The following is a 19,575-nucleotide window of genomic DNA, read 5'->3' as shown; positions in this document are numbered from 1 at the left end:
ATCGCGGCTGCTGGCCTGCCTTCCTGCCTGCCTATGTGGGCGAGTACACATCTCCAAACCGTCCTGCCTGCTCACCTGCCTGCCTGCCTGCCTCGGCAAGTACACCTCTGAAACCGTGGCAGCTGCTCGCCTGCCTGCCTGCCTGCCTAGGCAAGTGTACGTCTCCAAACCGTTTCGGCTGCTCGCCTGCCTGCCTGCCTGCCTGCCTGGGCGAGTATACGTCTCCAAACCGTGGCGCCTGCTCAAATGCCTGCCTGCCTGCCTGCCTGGGCGAGTACACATCTCCAAACTGTCCTGCCTGCTCACCTGCCTTCCTGCCTGCCTGCCTGCCTGGGCGAGTACACCTCCAAACCATTGCGGCTGCTCGCCTGCCTGCCTTCCTGCCTGCCTGACTGGGTGAGCACACGTCTCCAAAGCGTGGCGGATGCTCGCCTGCCTGCCTGCCTGGGCGAGTACAGGTCTCCAAACTGTGGTGCCTGCTCGCCTGCCTGCCTGCCTGCCTAGGCTAGTACAGGTCTCCAAACGGTCTCACCTTTTCGCCTTCCAGCCTGTCTACCTGGGTGAGTACAACTTTCCAAAGCGTGGCGGCTCGTCGCCTTCCTGCCTGCCTACCTGCCTGCCTGCCTGAGTGAGTATACGTCTCTAAACCTTGGCAGCTATTCACCTGCCTGCATGGGCGAGTACACATCTCCAAACCATCCTGCCTGCTCGCCTGCCTGCCTGCCTGCCCGCCTGGGCGAGTACACGTTTCCAAACCGTGGCGGCTGCTCGCCTGCCTGCCTTCCTGCCTGCCTGGGCGAGTACACGTCTCCAAACTGTGGCGGCTGTTCACCTGCCTACCTGGGCGAGTACAAGCCTCCAAAGCATGGCAGATGCTCGCCTGCCTGCCTGCCTGCCTGGGCTTGTACATCCCTCCAAACAATAGCGGCTGCTCGCCTGCCTGCCTGTCTGCCTGGGCGAGTACACGTCTCCAAACCATGACGGATGCTCGCCTGCCTCCCTGCCTGCCTCAGTGAGTACACGTCTCCAAAAAGTGGTGGCTGCTCGCCTCCCTGCCTGCCTACCAGGGCGAGTACATCTCTCCTAACAATAGCGGCTGCTGGCCTGCCTGCCTGCCTGCCTGGGTGAGTACACGTCTCCAAGCCATGGCGGCTGCTCGCCTGCCTCCCTGTTACCTGGGCGAGTACAAGTCTCCAAAGCGTGGCAGATGCTCGCCTGCCTGCCTGCCTGCCTGGGCTTGTACATCTCTCCAAACAATAATGGCTGCTCGCCTGCCTGCCTGCCTGGGCGAGTACACGTCTACAAAGCATGGTGGCTGCTTGTCTGCCTGCCTGCCTGCCTGCCTGGGCGAGTACAACTCTCCAAACCGTGGCGGCTGCTTGCCTGCCTCCCTGCCTGCCTCCCTGGGTGAGTACACGTCTCCAAAGGGTGGCGGCTGCTTGCCTGCCTCCCTGCCTGCCTCCCTGGGTGAGTACACGTCTCCAAAGGGTGGCGGATGCTCGCCTGCCTGCCTGCCTGTCTAGGCGAGTACACGTCTCTGAACGGTCGCACCTTTTCTCCTGCCTGCCTGCCTGCCTGGGCGAGTACACCTTTCCAAAGGGTGGCGGCTGCTCGCCTGCCTGCCTGAGTGCGTACACGTCTCCAAAATGTGGCGGCTGCTCGCCTGCCTGCCTGACTGCCTAGGCGAGTACACCTCTTCAAACCGTGGCGGCTGCTCGCCTGCCTGCCTGCCTGCCTGCCTGGGTGAGTACAGGTCTCCAAACCATGGCAGCTGCTTGCCTGCCTGCCTGCCTACCTGGGCGAGTACACCTCTCCAAAGCATGGCAGATGCTCGCCTGCCTGCCTGACTGACTGGGCTTGTACATGTCTCCAAACAATAGCGGCTGCTCAACTGCCTGCCTGTTTGCCTGGGCAAGTACACATCTCCAAACCGTCCTGCCTGCTCGCCTGCCTGCCTGCCTGCCTGGGCGAGTACAGCTCTCCATACCATCGCGACTGCTCGCCTGCCTGCTTGCCTGCCTTTCTGGGTGAGTACATGTCTCCAAAGCGTGACGGCTGCTTGCGTGCCTGCTTGCCTGCCTGCCTGGTATAGTAAATCTCTCCAAACAATAGCGGCTGCTATCCTTCCTGCCTGACTGCCTGGGTGAGTACACGTCTCCAAACCGTGGTGGTTACTTGCCTGCCTCCCTGCTTCTTGCCTGGATGAGCACACGTTTCCAAACCGTGGTGGCTGCTCGCCTGCCTGCCTACATGCCTTGGCGATTACACGTCTCCAAACCATGGCTGCTGCTCGCCTGCCTTCCTGCCTGCCTGCCTGCCTGGGCTAGTACACGTCTCCAAAACGTGGTGGCTGCTCGCCTGCCTTCCTGCCTGCCTGGGCGAGTACACGTCTCCTAACCGTTGCGGCTGCTCGCCTGCCTGCCTGCCTGCCTGGGCGAGTACACGTCTCCAAAGCGTGGCGGCTGCTCGCCTGCCTCCCTAGGAAAGTATATTTCTGCAAACAGTGGTGGCTGCTCTCCTGCCTGCCTGCCTGCCTGGGCGAGTACACCTCTCCGAACCGTGGCGGCTGCTCGCCTTCCTGCCTGCCTTCCTGTCTGCCTGCCTGGGCGAGTACAAGTCTCCAAAGCATGGCAGATGCTTGCCTGCCTGCCTGCCTGCCTGGTCTTGTACATCTCTCCAAACAATAGCAGCTGCTTGCCTGCCTGCCTGTTTGCCTGGGTGAGTACACGTCTACAAACCATCGCGGCTGCTCACCTGCCTGCCTGCCTGCCTGCCTGGGCAAGTACACATCTCCAAACCGTCCTGCCTGCTCGCCTGCCTGCCTGCCTGCCTTTCTGGGTGAGTACAACTCTCCAAACCATCGCGGCTGCTCGCCTGCCTGCCTGCCTGCCTGCCTGGGCGAGTACACATCTCCAAACCGTCCTGCCTGCTCGCCTGCCTGCCTGCCTGCCTGCCTGGGTGAGTACACGTCTCCAAACCGTGGCGGCTGCTTGCCTGCCTGCCTGTTTGCCTGGGTGAGTACACGTCTACAAACCATCGCGGCTGCTCACCTGCCTGCCTGCCTGCCTGCCTGGGCAAGTACACATCTCCAAACCGTCCTGCCTGCTCGCCTGCCTGCCTGCCTGCCTTTCTGGGTGAGTACAACTCTCCAAACCATCGCGGCTGCTCGCCTGCCTGCCTTCCTGCCTGCCTGGGTGAGTACACGTCTCCAAACCGTTGCGTCTGCTCGCCTGCCTACTGGCCTGCCCAGTCGAGTACACGTCTCCGAACGGTCGCACCTTTTTGCCTGCATGCCTGCCTACCTGGGCGAGTACACCTCTCCAAAGCGTGGCGGCTGCTTGCCTGTCTGCCTGCCTGCCTGCCTGCCTGGTATAGTAAATCTCTCCAAACAATAGAGGCTGCTATCCTTCCTGCCTGCCTGCCTGGGCGAGTACACGTCTCCAAACCATGGCGGTTGCTTGCCTGCCTCCCTGCTTCTTGCCTGAACGAGCACACGTCTCAAAACCGTGGCGGCTGCTCGCCTGCCTGCCTGCCTGGGTGAGTACACGTTTCCAAACCATGGCTGCTGCTCGCCTGCCTTCCTGCCTGCCTGCCTGCCTGGGCTAGTACACGTCTCCAAAACGTGGTGGCTGCTCGCCTGCCTGCCTGCTTCCTGGGCGAGTACTCGTCTCCAAAGCGTGGCGGCTGCTCGCCTGCCTCCCTAGGAAAGTACATTTCTGCAAACAGTGGCGGCTGCTCGCCTGCCTGCCTTCCTGCCTGCCTGGGCGAGTACACGTCTCCAAACCGTGGCGGCTGCTCGCCTGCCTGCCTGCCTGCCATCCTGCCTTCCTGGGCGAGTACAATACTCCTAACCGTCGCGCTGCTCGCCTGCCTGCCTGCCTGCCTGGGCGAGTACAGGTCTCCAAACCGTGGCATCTGCTCGCCTGCCTGCCTGCCTGCCTGCCTGCCTGCCTGCCTGCCTGCCTGGGCGAGTACACCTCTCTCAAATGTGGCGGCTGCTTGCTTGCCTGCCCGCCTGCCTAGGCGACTACATCTCTCCAAAGCGGGGTGGCTGTTAGCCTGCCTGCCTGCCTGCCTGGGCGAGAACACGTCTCCAAACCGTGGCGGCTGCTCACCTGCCTGCCTTCCTGCCTGCGTTCCTGGGCGAGTACACCTCTGCAAACCGTGGCGGCTGCTCACCTGCCTGCCTGCCTGCCTGCCTGCCTGGACGAGTACACGTCTTCAAAGCGTGGCGGCTGCTCGCCTGCCTGCGTTCCTGCCTGCCTGCCTGGGCGAGTACACGTCTCCAAACCTTGGCAGCTGTTCTCCTGCCTGCCTGCCTGCCTAGGCAAGTACAAGTCTCCAAACCGTGGCGGCGGCTCACCTTCCTGCTTGCCTACCTGGGCGAGTACACCTCTCCAAAGCTTGGCGGCTGCTTGCCTGCCTGCCTGCCTGCCTGCCTGGTCTAGTACATCTCTCCAAACAATGGCAGCTCCTTGCCTGCCTGCCTGCCTTCCGGCCTGCCTGGGCGATTGCACATCTCCAAACCATCCCGGCTGCTTGCCTACCTGCCTACCTGCCTGGGCGAGTACACCTCTCCAAAGCGGGGCGGCTGTTCGCCTGCCTGCCTGCCTGCCTGCCTGGGCGAGTACATCTCTCCAAACTATAGCGGCTGCTTGCCTACCTGCCTACCTCCCTGGGTGCGTACACCTCTCTAAGCGTGGCAGCTGCTCGCCTATCTGCCTGCCTGTCTGGGCAAGTACAAGTTTCCAAAGCGTGGCGGCTGCTCGCCTGCCTGCCTGCCTGCCTGGGCGAGTACACATCTCCAAAGCGTGGCGCCTGCTCACATGCCTGCCTGCCTGCCTGCCTGTCTGCCTTGGCGAGTACACGTTTCCAAACGGTCGCACCTGCTCGCCTGCCTGCCTGCCTGCCTGCCTGCCTGGGCGAGTACACGTCTCCAAATCGTGGCGGCTGCTCGCCTGCCTGCCTGCCTGCCTGCCTGGGCGAATACACGTCTCCTAACCGTTGCGGTTGCTCGCCTGCCTGCCTGCCTTCCTGGGCGAGTACACGTCTCCAATCCTTCGCAGCTATTCGCCTGACTGCCTGGGTGAGTACACATCTCCAAACCGTGGCGTCTGCTCGCCTGCCTGCCTGCCTGCCTGCTTGGGCGAGTACACTTCTGCAAACCATTGCGGCTTCTCTCCTGCCTGCTTCCTGCCTGCCTGCCTGGGCGAGTACACCTCTCCAAAGCGTGGCGGCTGCTCGCCTGCCTGCCTGCCTGCCTGCCTGCCTGCCTGCCTGCCTGCGCGAGTACACCTCTCCCAAATGTGGCGGCTGCTCGCTTGCCTGCCTGCCTGCCTGCCTGCCTGCCTGGGCAAGTACAGGTCTCCAAACCGTCCCGGCGGCTCGCCCTTGTGCCTGCCTGGACATCAAGCACATAGGGACAGGTTGTTGCTGTCTGGCCCTCAAGGTTTTGAGCTCCCTTTCTGCTGGCCTGAGATTCCCAAGCATTGTCACACTGCGCTTTCCCTCCGAGCAGGTTGTATGTCTATTTATTTCATTTTCTTGTAGCTTACTATGTTTTAATCAACTCTGTAGTCTATCTTTTTACCTTTCTGTGTGTTCTTTTTATATAATACTATCGAGGGTGATCAGCATATGATCACTGCCTCCATTATATTAATAGGGATAGTGGTTTGCTTGCAGGCATTGATTTATGGTGTTAAAGTAATCATATTAATTGCACTGTGAGTCCTTGTGTTGGTCTGCACCGCCCAGGCCCACAACTGGTGAAGTGGATTCCCCACTCTAAGTAGCAGGCAGGAAGTCTCTCAGGTCATGACAGATTGGGGGTGTTTCGGGGAAGGATTTTAGGAACAGACATGGGGGGATTGAGGAAGGTTTTTAGGGATGGACTGGAGGTTTGGGGGAAAGGACTTTGGGAATGGATGGACGAGAAGCAAGGGGAAGGATTTTAAGTAAGGATGAGGGGCAGGAGGAAACATTTTAGGGCTGGACACAGGGCAGTGGGAAGAAGGATTTTCAGGACGACCTAGGGGTTTTGAGTGGAAGGACTTTATGGATGTAATGTCAGAGACAGAAAGGATTTTAGGAATGGACAGGGGACAGGCCAAGGAGATGGATGCTAGTGGGGAAAGCCCATCACTGAGGTGCTTGTATGATGGGGCAGTTTTGCAGAACATGGGTGGCAGCTGTGCGTGGGGACATAGGCCCTTTGTCAAGGGAGGGAGGGTCAGCTTCTGGGCTACAAAGAAACATCTGAATTACTGCCAGGAGAAAATGATGTTGGGGCAGCATGGTCCTTGGACAGTTCTAGGGTGGGCACAGACCCCTGGGCTTCTGGGAGTGGCTGCCCAGAGGGTACCCATAGGACCTGGTGGTGGGACACTGTGAGACTCTTTGCAGAAGAGAAAGGATTTTAGGGGTGGACAGGGGACAAGGGAAGGATTTTTATGGGACTGGCACCGGGTGTAGGGGGGGAAGATTTTGGGAAAGACACAGGGGAGTCAATGAAGGTTTTTAGTGACAGAGTGGGGATTTGGGGGGAAGGAATTTAGAGACAGACTATGGGCAAAGGGAAGGATTTTAGGGGAGGAGACAGGAGGTGGGAGGAGGTTTGGGGGGGTAGGAGCAAAGATTTTAGGGATGGACTGGGGGTTGAGGGGAATGACTATGGGCAAGGGAAAGGATTTTAGAGACAGACTGGGTGCAAGGGAAGGATTTTAGGCATGGACTGCAGAGAAGGGGAAGGATTTTAGGAGCAGACTAGCCGGGTTGGGGGGAAGGAATTTAGGGAAGGACCAGGGGGATGGGGTGAAGGGTTCTATAGACAGACTGGGGAGGCGGGGGGTAAAGAATTTAGGGACAGACCGAGGGGACAGGGAGAAAGATTTTAGGGACGGATGGGGGTGGGGGGGTGGGGGGGTTGGTCAGAAGGAATTTAGGGATAGAGCAGGAGGAAGGGGACAGATTTTAGGACAGATTTATGTTTGGGGGGAAGGATTTTAGGGATGAACAGGGGGGTTGAGGAAGGTTTTTAGGGACACACGAGGGGCGGGGGACAAGAGTTTAGAGACAGATGAGGGGCAAGTGAAATCATTATAGGGATGACCGGGAGAGCAGGGGGAAGGATTCTAGGGGCTAACATGGGAGGGCAGGGGGAAAGAATTTAGGAACAGAAAGGGGGGGGGTGATGGAGGGGGAAGGTTTTAGGGATGGACTGGGGATGGGAGCAAAGATTTTATGGACAGGCTGGAGGGGTTGGGGAGAAGGACTGTGGGCAAGTGAAATGATTATAAGGACAGACACGGGGGGGGTTGAGGAAAGTAGGAATGCAGCGGGGGTCTGGTGGAAGGGATTTTAGGGATGGGCCTCGGGGCAAGGGGAAGGATTTTAGGGACTGACTGGTGGCTTTGGAAACATTAAGGATGCACCAAGGGCAAGGGGAAGTATTTTAGGAAAGAACAGGGGCATTTGAGGGGAAGGATTTTAGGGACGGACTGTAGTAGGGGGAGGATTTTAGGTAATGAAAGGGGGGGGGAGGGTCAAGGAAGGTTTTTAAGGATGGACAAGGCAGGCAGGGGGAATGATTTTAGGGATGGCCCAGGGACAAGGGGAAGGATTTAAGGGATGGATTGGGATGGGAGCAAAGATTTTAGGGATGGACTGGGGGAGTTGGGGGAAGGACTATGGGCAAGGGGAAGGATTTTAAGCACGGAGAAGGGGGAGCAAGGGAAACGATTTTCAGGATGAACTATGGGGTTTAGGGGGAAGGAAGTTTGGGACAGATGGGCAGAGTCTGGGGGAAGGATTTTCGGGACGGACTGGGGGCTTGCGGGGAAGGACTATGGGGATGGCATGTGGGCAAGAGGTAGAATTCTAGGGACGGACCAAGGGGGCAGGGAGAAAGATTGTAGGCACAGACTGGAGAGTTTTAGGGATGAAGCCTGGGGTCTGGGGTGAAGGCAGTTCGGGACAGATGGGTGGAGTCTGGGGAAACACTTTTATGGCTAGACTGGGGGGTTGTGGGGGAAAGATTTGAGCATGGACTGGGGAAGTTGGTGGGAAGGACTTTAGGGACGGAGCAGGGGTTTTGGAGGGAAGGACTATAGGGAAGGAGCGTGGGAAAAAAGGAAAAAAAAGGATTTTCAGGATTACTGGGAGACTGAGGGGAAAGGACTTGGGGATGGACCCCCAGGGTCAAGGAATGTTTTTAGGTTTGGATTGGGGGTGCGGAGCAAAGATTAGTGGCACAGACAGGGGCATTGGGGGGAAGGATTTTAGGGACAGACTGGAGGCTTTGGATTGAAGGAGTTTAGGGGAGGGAACAGGAAAAAGGCGAAGGGCTTTAGGGATGGACAGTGGTCAAGGTGAAGGATATTAGTGATGGAAGATTAGAGCGGGGGGCAGGCTTTTGGGGATGGAGTGGTGAGGCAGGGGGAAAGAATTTAGGGACAGCCTGGGAACAAGGGGAAGGATTTTTGAGATGGACTGGGAACAGGAGCAAAGATTTTAGGGGTGGAGTGGCGGTGTTGGGATAAGAACCAAGGGCAAACGGAAGGATTTTCGGGATGGACCGGGGGGCAAGGGGAAGGATTTTCAGGACTGACTGGGGGATTTCATTGGAAGGACTATAGGGGTGGACCAAGGGAGCAGGAGGGACAGGTTTTAGGGATGGAATGGAGGCTTTGGAAAAATTACTTTAGGGATGGAGCAGGGGAGCAGGCGAATGATTTTAGGAACGGACTGAGGACAAGGGGAAGGATTATAAGGCTGGGCTGGGGGTGGGAGCAAAGATTTTAGGGGGGGTCCTGGGGGGGCTGAGAGAAGGGACCTTGCAGATGGACTAGGGGCCTGGGGGAAGAATTTCAGGGACAGAGTGTCAGGTTTGCAGGGAAGGACTACAAGTACATACCATAGGCAAAGGAAAAGATTCTAAAGATGGACATTGGGGGGGAGGAGAAAGAATTTGGGATGGTCCAGGTGGAAGGGGGAAGAATTTTAGGGATGAAACTGGTGGCAGGGGGAAAGATTTGCTCGACCAACTGGGCGGTGCCTTGCCTTGCCTTGCCTTGCCTTGCCCTGCCCTGCCCTGCCCTGCCTTTCCCTGCCTTGCCTTGCCTTGCCCTGCCCTGCCCTGCCCTGCTTTGCCTTGCTTTGCCTTGCCTTGCCTTGCCTTGCCTTGCCTTGCCTTGCCTCTGGAGGAAGGAGAAACAGTATGGATAGTAGATTCTGACTGACTGTAAAGCCTTGTTGCAGCCTGATAGCTTGCTTGTGTTGCGACAGCTGCCTGCTTTCTGTGGTGAGAAGTCACTCCTCACTTTTGTACTCTCACGGAGCCCAAAAGCACGTTGGAGCTGTCCAGGCACTGCTCCCCTGGAGAAGGTTCCAGGAAGGAATTCTCTCAGTGGCTATCACTGTCCCCTACTAACCATGTTAGTAACAGAACCAAACCTTGGCCTCCCTTTTTTCTGAGCCAAGAATAGGTCAACTCACTCTTTCCTTTCTTACAAAGCCCCGTTTGCGCATTGGGATAGTCTAGGCACTGTTCCCCTGGAGAATGTACCAGGAAGGAATTCTCTTGCTGGTTCTCACCCTGCCCTAGCAGCCATGTGAGGGATAGCACAAAAGTTCTGCTACCTGCTTTCTGTGGTGAGGAAAAGTCACCCCTCACTTTTGCACTCTCATGGAGCCCGAAAGCACATTGGAACTGTCCAGGCACTGCCCCCCCTGGAGAAGGTGTCAGAAAGGAACTCTCTTGCTGTTTCTCACCCTGCCCTGGTAGCCATGTGATTTGAAGAAAAGTTCTGCTTTCTGATGCAAGAAAATAGACACCTCCTTTTTGTACTCTAAAGGAGCCCAAACGCTCAATGCGACTGTCCAGGCACTGCTCCCCTGGAGAAGGTGCCAGGAATGAATTCTCTCACTGGATCTCACTGTCCCCTAGTAGCCATGTTGCTAACACAGCCAAACCTTGGGCTCCCTGTTTTCTGAGCCAGGAATAGGTTGACTCACTTTCCCGCTCTTACAGAGCCCAGTTGGCACATTGGGAAAGACCAGGCACTGCTCCCATACAGAATGTGCCATGAAGGAATTCTCTCTCTGGTTCTCACCCTGCCCTGGTATCCATGTGAAGGACACCACAAAAGTTCTGCTGCCTGTTTTCTGTGGTGAGAAGAGTGACCCCTTGCTTTAGCACTCAAAAGGGGCCCAAATGCTCAATGCAAACGTCAAGGCACTGCTCCCCTGGAGAATGTGCCGGGAAGGAATTCTCTCGCTGGACTTCACTGTCCCCTAATAACCATGTTATTAACAGAATGAAACCTTGGGCTCCCTGTTTTCTGAGCCAAGAATAGGTCAACTCACTTTTTCCTTTCTTACAGAGCCTAGTTGGCACATTGGGAAAGTCCAGGTCTGCTCCCCTGGAGAAGGTTCCTGGAAGGAATTCTCTTGCTGCTTCTCACCCTGCCCTGGTAGCTTCTTTATGTTGTGGTCTCTATTCTCCTGCATCTCTATATTTTGCCTAGTTTCTGCCTGCGTGTGTTTCCTGTTCCAACCATGGACTTCAAAGCACTTCAAATCATGTTAATTTATATGAACCTCCTCATTCGCTTCACTCCTGCTTATCAGTACTTTGTGGTACTTCATGTTATAGCATTGACATAAAAGCAATTCTTAACCTTAATGATATTCAAGCAACTATTATGCCCCTCTCTCTGCTAGTGACCCAAAGACTAAATCCACGATATCTCCCTCCAGCTCACCTGCTGCAAGAAATCTAGCTGCTCAAGCAAATGAAAGTAGTAACAGTTCTCTGCCCCAAGATGGTTGCTGCAGCTTGGGGAGTGATTCCAGGAAATGAGATTGCAGTAGGATATAACTGAGGTTGAGGAAAACACACAGTGGGCAGAAGGGTAGTCAATGGGAGAGAAACAGACAGTGGGTCTAGTCCCTTTGGTGGTCAAAAATAGTTGGGGTTAAAAAAATAAGATATATCTGATTATAAAAACATTTAGATTAGCAAGATCTACAGCTGTTTGCAGATAAACATATACCCTCTCTTCCTCTACCACCTTAGTATATCCAACTCCTCTAGAAAGTTTCAGACACTGGAAGCGACTCTATGGAGATATTAGAATCATAGAATGGTTTGGGTTGGAAGAGATCTTTAAAGGTCATCTAGTCTAACCCTCTGCAATGAGCAGGGACATCTTCAACCAGATCAGGTTGCTCAGAGCCCTGCCCAACCTGACCTTGAACACTTCCAGGGATGGGGCTTCTGCCACCTCTCTAAGCAACTTGCTCCAGTGTTTCACCACCCTCATTGTAAAAAATTTCTTCCTTATATCTAGTCTGAAGCTACCCTCCTTTAGTTTGAAAACCATTATCCCTTGTCCTACCACTACAGGCCCTACAAAAAAGTTTGTCCCCATGTTTCTTATAAGCCCCCTTTAAGTATTGAAAGGCCACAATAAGGTCTCCTTGGGGCCTTCTCTTATCCAGGCTGAAGAACCCCAACTCTCTCAGCCTTTCTTCATAGGAGAGGTGCTCCAGCCCTCTGAGCATTTTTCTGGCCCTCCTCGGGACCCACTCCAACAGGTCCATGTCTTTCCTGTACTGAGGACTCCAGAGTTGGACTCTAGGTGGGGTCTCACCAGAGCAGATTGGCAGAATCGCCTCCCTCGACCTGCTGGCCACGCTTCTTTTTATGCAGCCCAGGGTACGGTTGGCTTCCAGTGCTGTGAGCGCACAATGTCCACTCATGTCCAGCTTTTCATCTACCAACACCCCCAAGTCCTTCCCCGCAGGGATGCTCTCCATCTCTTCATTCCCCAGTCTGTATCAATTCCAGGGGTTGCCCCAAGCCACGTGCAGGACCTTGCATTCTGCCTTGTTGAACCTGATGAGGTTCACATGAGCTCACTTCCCTAGCTTGTCCAGATCCCTCTGGATGGCATCCCGTCCTTCAGGTGTGTCAACCGCACCACTCAGCTTGGTGTGGTCTGGAAATTTGCTGAGGGTGCACTTGATCCCACTATGTTGTTGATGAAGATATTAAACAGTGCTGGTCCCATTACAGACCCCTGAGGGACACCACTCATCACTGATCTCCATGCAGACATTGAGCTGTTGAACACTACTCTCTGGATGCAACCATCCAGCCAATTCCTTTTCCAAGAGATAGGATATACAATTATGAATCTACTTGTGAACAAATATTTTGTTCTCTTCCCTTTGTACTGTAATTTAGGTGTGGTGGGTTGACCTTGGCAGGCCCACCTAGCCGCTCTCTCGTTCCCCCTCCTTAACAGGACAGGGACAGAAAATAAGATGAAAAAGCCCATAGGTTGGGATAAAGACAGGGAGATCACTTAGGAATTACCGTCATGGGAAAAACAGACTCAGCTTGGGGAAAATTATTTTATTGGTGATGAAAATGGAATTGGATGGTGAGAAACAGACAAACTAAAACACCTTCATTCTACCTCCTCCCCTGCCCCCAGCGGTGCAGGAGGAATGGGGAATGAGGAGGGCTGCAGTCAGTTCGTAGCAGTTGCTCTCTGCTGCTGCTTCCTCCTTGCACTTTTCCCCTGCTCTTGTGTGAGTTGTCTCCATGGGCTGTGGTTCCTGTCAGGAGAATCTGTTCGTGTGTGGACTTTCCACAGGCCACAGTTCTTTCAGGGAATATCCACCTGCTCCGCAATAGTCTTTTCCATGGGTGTGGATACCTGCTCCTCCCCCTCATTCTTTTACCTTAGTGTTTGTAGGATTGTTTCTCACACTTTTTTCCCCTCACTTCCCCCACTGCTGTACTATGTTTTTCCCTTTCTTAAATATGTTTTCACAGAGGTGCCACTAGCTTTCCTGATTTGCTCAGCTGTGGTCTGCAGCGGGTCTGTTGCAGAGCTGGCTGGAACCAGCAGTGTCTGGCATGGGGCAGCCCCTGCCGCCTTCTCACAGAGGCCACCCCTCTGTAAGAACTATTCTCACAACACTTTCTTTAAATCTGAACTAGTTTTGGCAAACATAAAAGCACAAACTTTTTTGTTCCTCATACTTGGAGCCTTCCTACCAAAGAATATTCCAATGTGAATTAGGAAATGTATACCTTCCACACTATATTGATTTTGGCATATCTTCTGGTAGTAGTAAATACCTTTAAGTGAAATGGTAAAATATTATATTTTAATGTTGAAGTTGGTTCTAATTGTTGTTCTGCTACATTTTTCTTTCTTGAGCATTGTTGTGGTGCAGGAATTCAAAACTTAACCTTACCACTCTTAACCAGTGTGCTGTATAGTATTGGAAGAGCTCTGATTTTTGGCAAAATCATTACAATAGGTCAAGTCGAGAATTTATACTATTCCCTGAGGAAGTATTTCCTCATTCACCTGGTTAACTTGATTTAAACTTTTAGGAAACCTGTATTTCAGTCCAGTAACCATCCTTTTCTACTATTTATGTAGAACTTATCCTTAATACAGATGACTAAATGATGAAAAGTGCTGAAAGGTTATGGAGAGAGCTGAGCATACTATTTAAGTGATCACTAAATCACCCCTTAGAGGTATACGTGTGTGGTTCCCATTACAGCTGAGAATAACTGTAGTCTTTGGCCCCTCTTCTCTTTTAGGCACCATTGACATCTATGTCCTTATGTAGGGAATCAGTCTGACTAGTTGGACATCTGAGAGATAGTGATTTTTTTCATGATAGAGGAATTTTAAATTTTTCTCCATGAGCCATCTCACTGCTTGATTGCCAAAGTACCAGTACCAATGCAAAGGCAGATGAAGGACTTGAGGGTGGAAGGGGAGAAGGGTGTAATGGAGATGCTCACTTAGTTGGTTTAAGCTGCAGCCTCTTGCTCAGGAAGTGCCTAAACCACAGATTGTTGAAGGCTGGAAGACAGAATAGCCTGGGAAAGACACACAGGCATATAAGGAATAGTATAAAATCATCAGCATCTATTTTTTATTACTGCTATAAAGAGGATATTGAGCTGGATTAGGCCTCAGTCAGATGTGATATACTTTTTTCCTGCTTTGAAATTGCAACTTTAGACTTTGTAGAATCTAATGTGCTGCTAGCTAAGGGTGTTTCTATAGAGTTCGTTTTTCAGCTGGATTACAGAATTGCTTGGTTTCTCCTTTGAAGCTGAGTTTGGTAGTGCCAGCACAAAAGGCTCCCTGGGAGCACTACCAGTATCATAGAATCACAGAATGATTTAGCTTGGAAAAGACATTTAAGATCATCGAGTCCACCCTTAAACATAACACTGCCAAGTCCACCATTAAGCCATGTCCCTAAGTGCCACATCTACACAGCTTTTAAATACCTCCAGGGATGGTGACTCAACCACTTCCCTGGGCAGCCTGTTCCAATGCTTGGCAACCTTTTTGATGAAGAATATTTTCCTAATATTCAACCTCCCCTGGTGCAATTTGAGGCCATTTCCTCTCATCCTATTGCTTGTTACTTCAGAGAAGAGACTAACACCCACCTCACTACAACCTCCTTTCAGGTATTTGTAGAGAGCAATAAGGTCCCGCCTGAGTTTCCTTTCCTCCAGACTAAACAATCCCACTTCCCTCAGCTGCTCCTCATAAGACTTGTTCTCTAAACACTTCACCAGCTTCATTGCCCTTCTTTGGGTGCTCCAGCACCTCAATGTCTGTCTTGTAGCGAGAGGTCCAAACCTGAACACAGTATTTGAAGTGTGGCCTCACCGGTGCCAAGTACAGGGGGACAATGACTTGCCTAGTCCTGCTGGCCACACTATTTCTGATACAAGCCAGGATGCTATTGGCCTTCTTGGCCACCTGGGCACACTGCTGGCACATATTCAGCCATCTCTTGACCAACATCCCCAGCTTTCCAGCCACTCTTCCCCAAGCCTGTAGCGTTGTGTGGGGTTGCTGTGACCCAAGTGCAGGACCCGGCACTTCTCCTTGTTGAACCTCATACAATTGGCCTTGTCCCATCAATCCAGCCTTTCCAGATCCCTCTGCAGAGCCTTCCTACCCTCAAACAGATCAACACTTCCCGCCAACTTGGTGTCATCTGCAAACTTACTGAGGGTGCACTTGATCCCCTCTTCCAGATCATTGATAAAGATATTAAACAGAACTGGCCCCAATACTGAGCCCTGGGGAATCCCACCTGTGACCAGTTGCCAGCCAGATGTAAGTCCATTCACCACCACTCCTTGGACACGGCTGTCCAGCCAGCTTTTTACCCAGCAAAGAGTACGCCCATCTAAGCCATGAGCAGCCAGTTTCTCCAGGAGGGTGCTGTGGGAGACGGTGTCAAAGGCTTTAGTAAAGTCCAGGTAGACAACATCCACAGTGTTTTCCTCATCCACTAAACAGGTTACCTTGTCAGCAAAGGAGATCAGGTCAGTCAAGCAGGACCTGCCTTTCATAAACCCATGCTGGCTGGGCCCGATCAGAAGGTGAAACAGCATGGAAAGTAGAATCTGACCGACTGTAAAGCCTTGTTGCAGCCTGATAGCTTGCTTGTGTTGCAACAATTGGTGCTCTGTGAGTGAGGCTAACTGACTTGGACTCAGACTGCAACAACTGGTGCCCAAAGTAGCTGAGGCAAGTGGGAGAACCTGTGACCCATAACAGACACCGTGAGAGGTGAGTTGTTGACAACTAATTGATAAGGGTGTATTGCAATATTTGTTGTCCATCTTAACTCAAATTGCAACTTTTGGCACCCAATGTGGATGGGGACTAATCGATATGGGTGCGCAGATTTCAGAAGAAGAAAATTCTATGTTAACAATGCTTATAGATATATTTGAAAAAAGAAGCCTAAAATATAACAAGAAGGCAATAAGAACTTTGCTAGGATGTTGTAAAGTAAATGATGTGCTAGTTACGCTGAAAAATGTCTCCAGTGTTCAGACACAGCAAAATGCTGGAAAATTACTTTTTGAGGCTGCCTTGAGGGGGAAATAAAATTGCCACAGCCTCGTTAATGATGTGGAGATTAGTCTTAGACTTACTAGAACAATTAAAAGTGGACAAGGAGACAAATTCTATATTTGCAATGCTTATGGATATATTTGAAAAAAGAGGTTGTAAAGTATGATAAAACGGCAATAAGAATTCTGCTAGTGTGGTGTAAAAAGTATGATTTGCTAGTTACAACGAAAAAGGTTTTCAGCATTCAGACATGGCAGAGTGTTGGAAAGTTACTTTTTGAGGCTGCCTCGAGGGGAGACAAAATTACCACAGCCTCGTTAACGATGTGGAGATTCATCATAGATTTGCTAGAACAATCAGAAGTGGACGGAGAGACAAACCCTATATTAACAATGCTAACAGACATATTTGAAAGTAGAGGCATAAAATATGATGAGACGGCAATAAGAACTCTGCTGGGGTGGTGTAAAAGGAGTGATTTGCCAGTTATGGTGAAAAACGTCTCCAGCATTCAGATATGGAAAAGCGCTGGAATGTTACTTTTTGGGGCTGCCACAAAGAAGGGACAAAATTGATACAGCATCATTGACAACGTGGAGATTGGTCCTAGATTCAATAGAACAATTAAAAGCAGACAGGGAGACAAAGGCTGCAGTTGAAGCAGCCACATCCCCATTTGCAGGGATGATGCCCGATAAGGTACCTTCGGTGCCGCCAGATTCTCCGCCATTGCCTGATTAACGGGGTGAGCAGGAGGAGCGGAGCGGCGCCGGGTTGAGCGGGCGGAGTCTGTTCCCTTCTGGGTGACAGGGGAATCTGGTCATTGTCCCGTTGCCTGTCTGTGATCCCGAGCCACCTGTGATAGATTTATTGGAGGAGACCTCAGGTCATGTTCAACAACCAGCCCAAGTTAGAGCATCGGGACCAGATCCTGCCAAATTCTGGAAAAAGATGCAGGAGCAAGCACTCGCGGAAGGGGATATCGGTGCCACAACTGCCGTGGGGGGTGGCTTCAGCTTCTTGCAGCCCATGATCTGGTGCCTGATGTCACACAGGAAGATATAGAGGCTGTCAAAAGTGACTTCAAAACAAGTCTTAGAAAGTTCATTTTAGCACCCCAGATGGGACATCACTGCTAACGATCAGTGGCTTGGGGAATTGTGGACCCTCCAGCCAGCACTGAGAAGCTTTCTTGAGGAGACTCCCTGATTCCCGAGCCAATGGTCTTGGAGCCAAGAGTATTGGTAAGGTTTAAAGCATTCTTTTCTGGTTTGGTTTTTTATGGGGGTTTTTTTGTTTGTTTTGGTTTTTTGTTTTTTGGTTGGGGGTTTTTTTTGGTTCTGCCTGCCTGTAAAACAGTGGCAAAAGCCCTGCAACGTTGGGCTAAGGGGTACCCCAGGGGTTGGACCCCTCCTGGTTGAATCACATGGCAAAAGCCAGAGATTCCTGGTCTGGTTTGAGGACTTTCAGGTGATTTTTCTGGTTTTAAACTTTTGGCTCTGTTATTCTGACTAAAGATTGTGTCAAAGAATTTGGTAACATCGGGATGGGCTCGTCTCAAGGGAATATTATGAAGACTGTAGACTACAACATTAGGAAGAAATTGGCGGGCCCCCAGGAGGGCCAGTAGATTGAGGAAGAAATTGGTTGGCCCCCAGGAGGGCCAGTAGATTGAGGAACATTAAGTATTGTCATCGATGGCGGCCTCTTTGTAAACTGGGTGATGGGGAGAAATGGCCCATTAATGGACCTTTAAATGATAATACTTTGTTGCAATTAATGATGTTTTGAAGACAGGAAGGAAAGCAGGATAAGATGATGTATGTTTGAAGAATCAATGTGCGTTTTGCAAAAGGGAAGGATGTTGGCAGGGAATATGGACAGGGAGAGTTGAAGTCAACTGAAAGAGGAGAGGTTTGACGTGTCAGGTGCAGAGGGCCTGTAGGACTAGATCCTTAGTCAAAGGCTTCATCCTGGAAGCTGATTTCTTCAGCAGTCTATTGGCATGAGCTTGTGCAAGGTTGGGTTACATTTCTTGAGTAATATTTTTGGGAGGACTGTCCACTCTAGAGTCTGAGTTTTGCTGACGGCCAGTGAGATGGAGATTCTTGAGCCATTTTATCCATTATTTTAAAATGCTTTCGCTTGCCATCAGGGTAATCTTCCGTGGTGTTTAAATGCTGCCTAGGAAAGTTTCGTGACATATGACTCTATCTGCTGTGTGGACACAGCCTCAATGGGGACATCTCTACATGCATGGACAGACTGGCAAGATTCCTTGTGTGTACAAACCCTTCACTGCTTGTCTTTCAAAGGGCCATCTCTACATGCATACTTGATGAAGCACTGAAGGTGATAATCTTGATATTTAGCTTGTCACTGGCAATTAGCGCTAACATGCAATCCATCAATCTGCAAATGAGACACTAAGAGCCTCGGATGATACTGCGTTGGTAATACTTGATTTCACAGTCCTATAATTTCTTTGTTTTCTATGTTCAGCACCTAGAGCACAATAGGATGGCTGCAGATTAAAGATCTTGAGTTACAGAAACTTAATCTAAGCTGATGTACAAACTTGGTGCTGGGAAGGCAGTTTCCCTATAGAAGGAGTCTTTTTCTGCAAATCAAATACTAAGGATTATTTTATCTGTTAGAGGGAGCTTGATTTTATTTCTCAACAAAAAAATGTACGTGCTTGCCTTTCTTGTCATGTGTGTAATTCAGCAAGAATGTAGGGTAAGCATCAAAATAAAGACCAGTCATGGTAGCTGGTTTGTTCTTGCCCGGTTCAAGAGGAGCATAACTCCCTGCACAACAGTTTCCTGACTAATGAACTGAAATTTCCGAAGGTACATATTGAGGTAGTGTAAGAGTCGGTCTAAAGAGAACAATATTGTCTCAACATTGCCAACAGAGACCTGAAGATGGAATGTGGTCCTCATGGACACCAAGACACAAAGACCCTGGGAAAGAGAAATGCACGGTACGAGGAGTACTATGCCGCTCCCTGAAACCTGGGACTGAAAGGAACAGCTACACCCTGGGAAGGAGAACTGCACGGTACGAGGAGTACTATGTACCCGGAGAAGATAGGGCTCGAGATAATTGGGCAAACTCGCAGAATGTAGTGGACCAAGCGATGTCCTTACAGGCTGAAGCTAAGGTTAGATCAGGTAAGGGCAAATCTATAGTCTGTGCAATTTTAGGAGCCAGCCTGGTCGCAGCAATTGAAGATTGCCTTAGAAAATGTAGCAATGAAAACAAAATTATAGAATCCTGTTGGAAGAAGGGATCGCCGGAGTCAAGAAGACGCTCAATATGAGTTATGAATCTTGCTCCACTTTATTAGTTTCTAACACTACTTATATAGAATCAATACACATGCATATTCGTGAAGCAGAAATATGATTGGTTATTAGTCTCTAAGCGCGCGGGGTTCTCACACCCCTAATTATCATGACTAAAATAAGCATTCTATCCATGTAGCTAATTGTGTTGCTATGCTTCAGCCTTGTAGTTTGTTACTCCATATATTCCCATACCGCTCCCTATCTTTCTTGGCCCTGCACCTGCTTTCCCAGCAGCTGTAGCTTGTTACAGCCACAGCCTGTTGGCACAACATAATTACTTGGTCTCA

This window comes from Falco cherrug (assembly GCF_023634085.1).
Source record: "Falco cherrug isolate bFalChe1 chromosome W unlocalized genomic scaffold, bFalChe1.pri SUPER_W_unloc_1, whole genome shotgun sequence".
Taxonomy (NCBI): Eukaryota; Metazoa; Chordata; class Aves; order Falconiformes; family Falconidae; genus Falco; species Falco cherrug.
The sequence above is the reverse complement of the archived record's forward strand: the minus strand, read 5'-3'. Positions refer to the sequence as shown.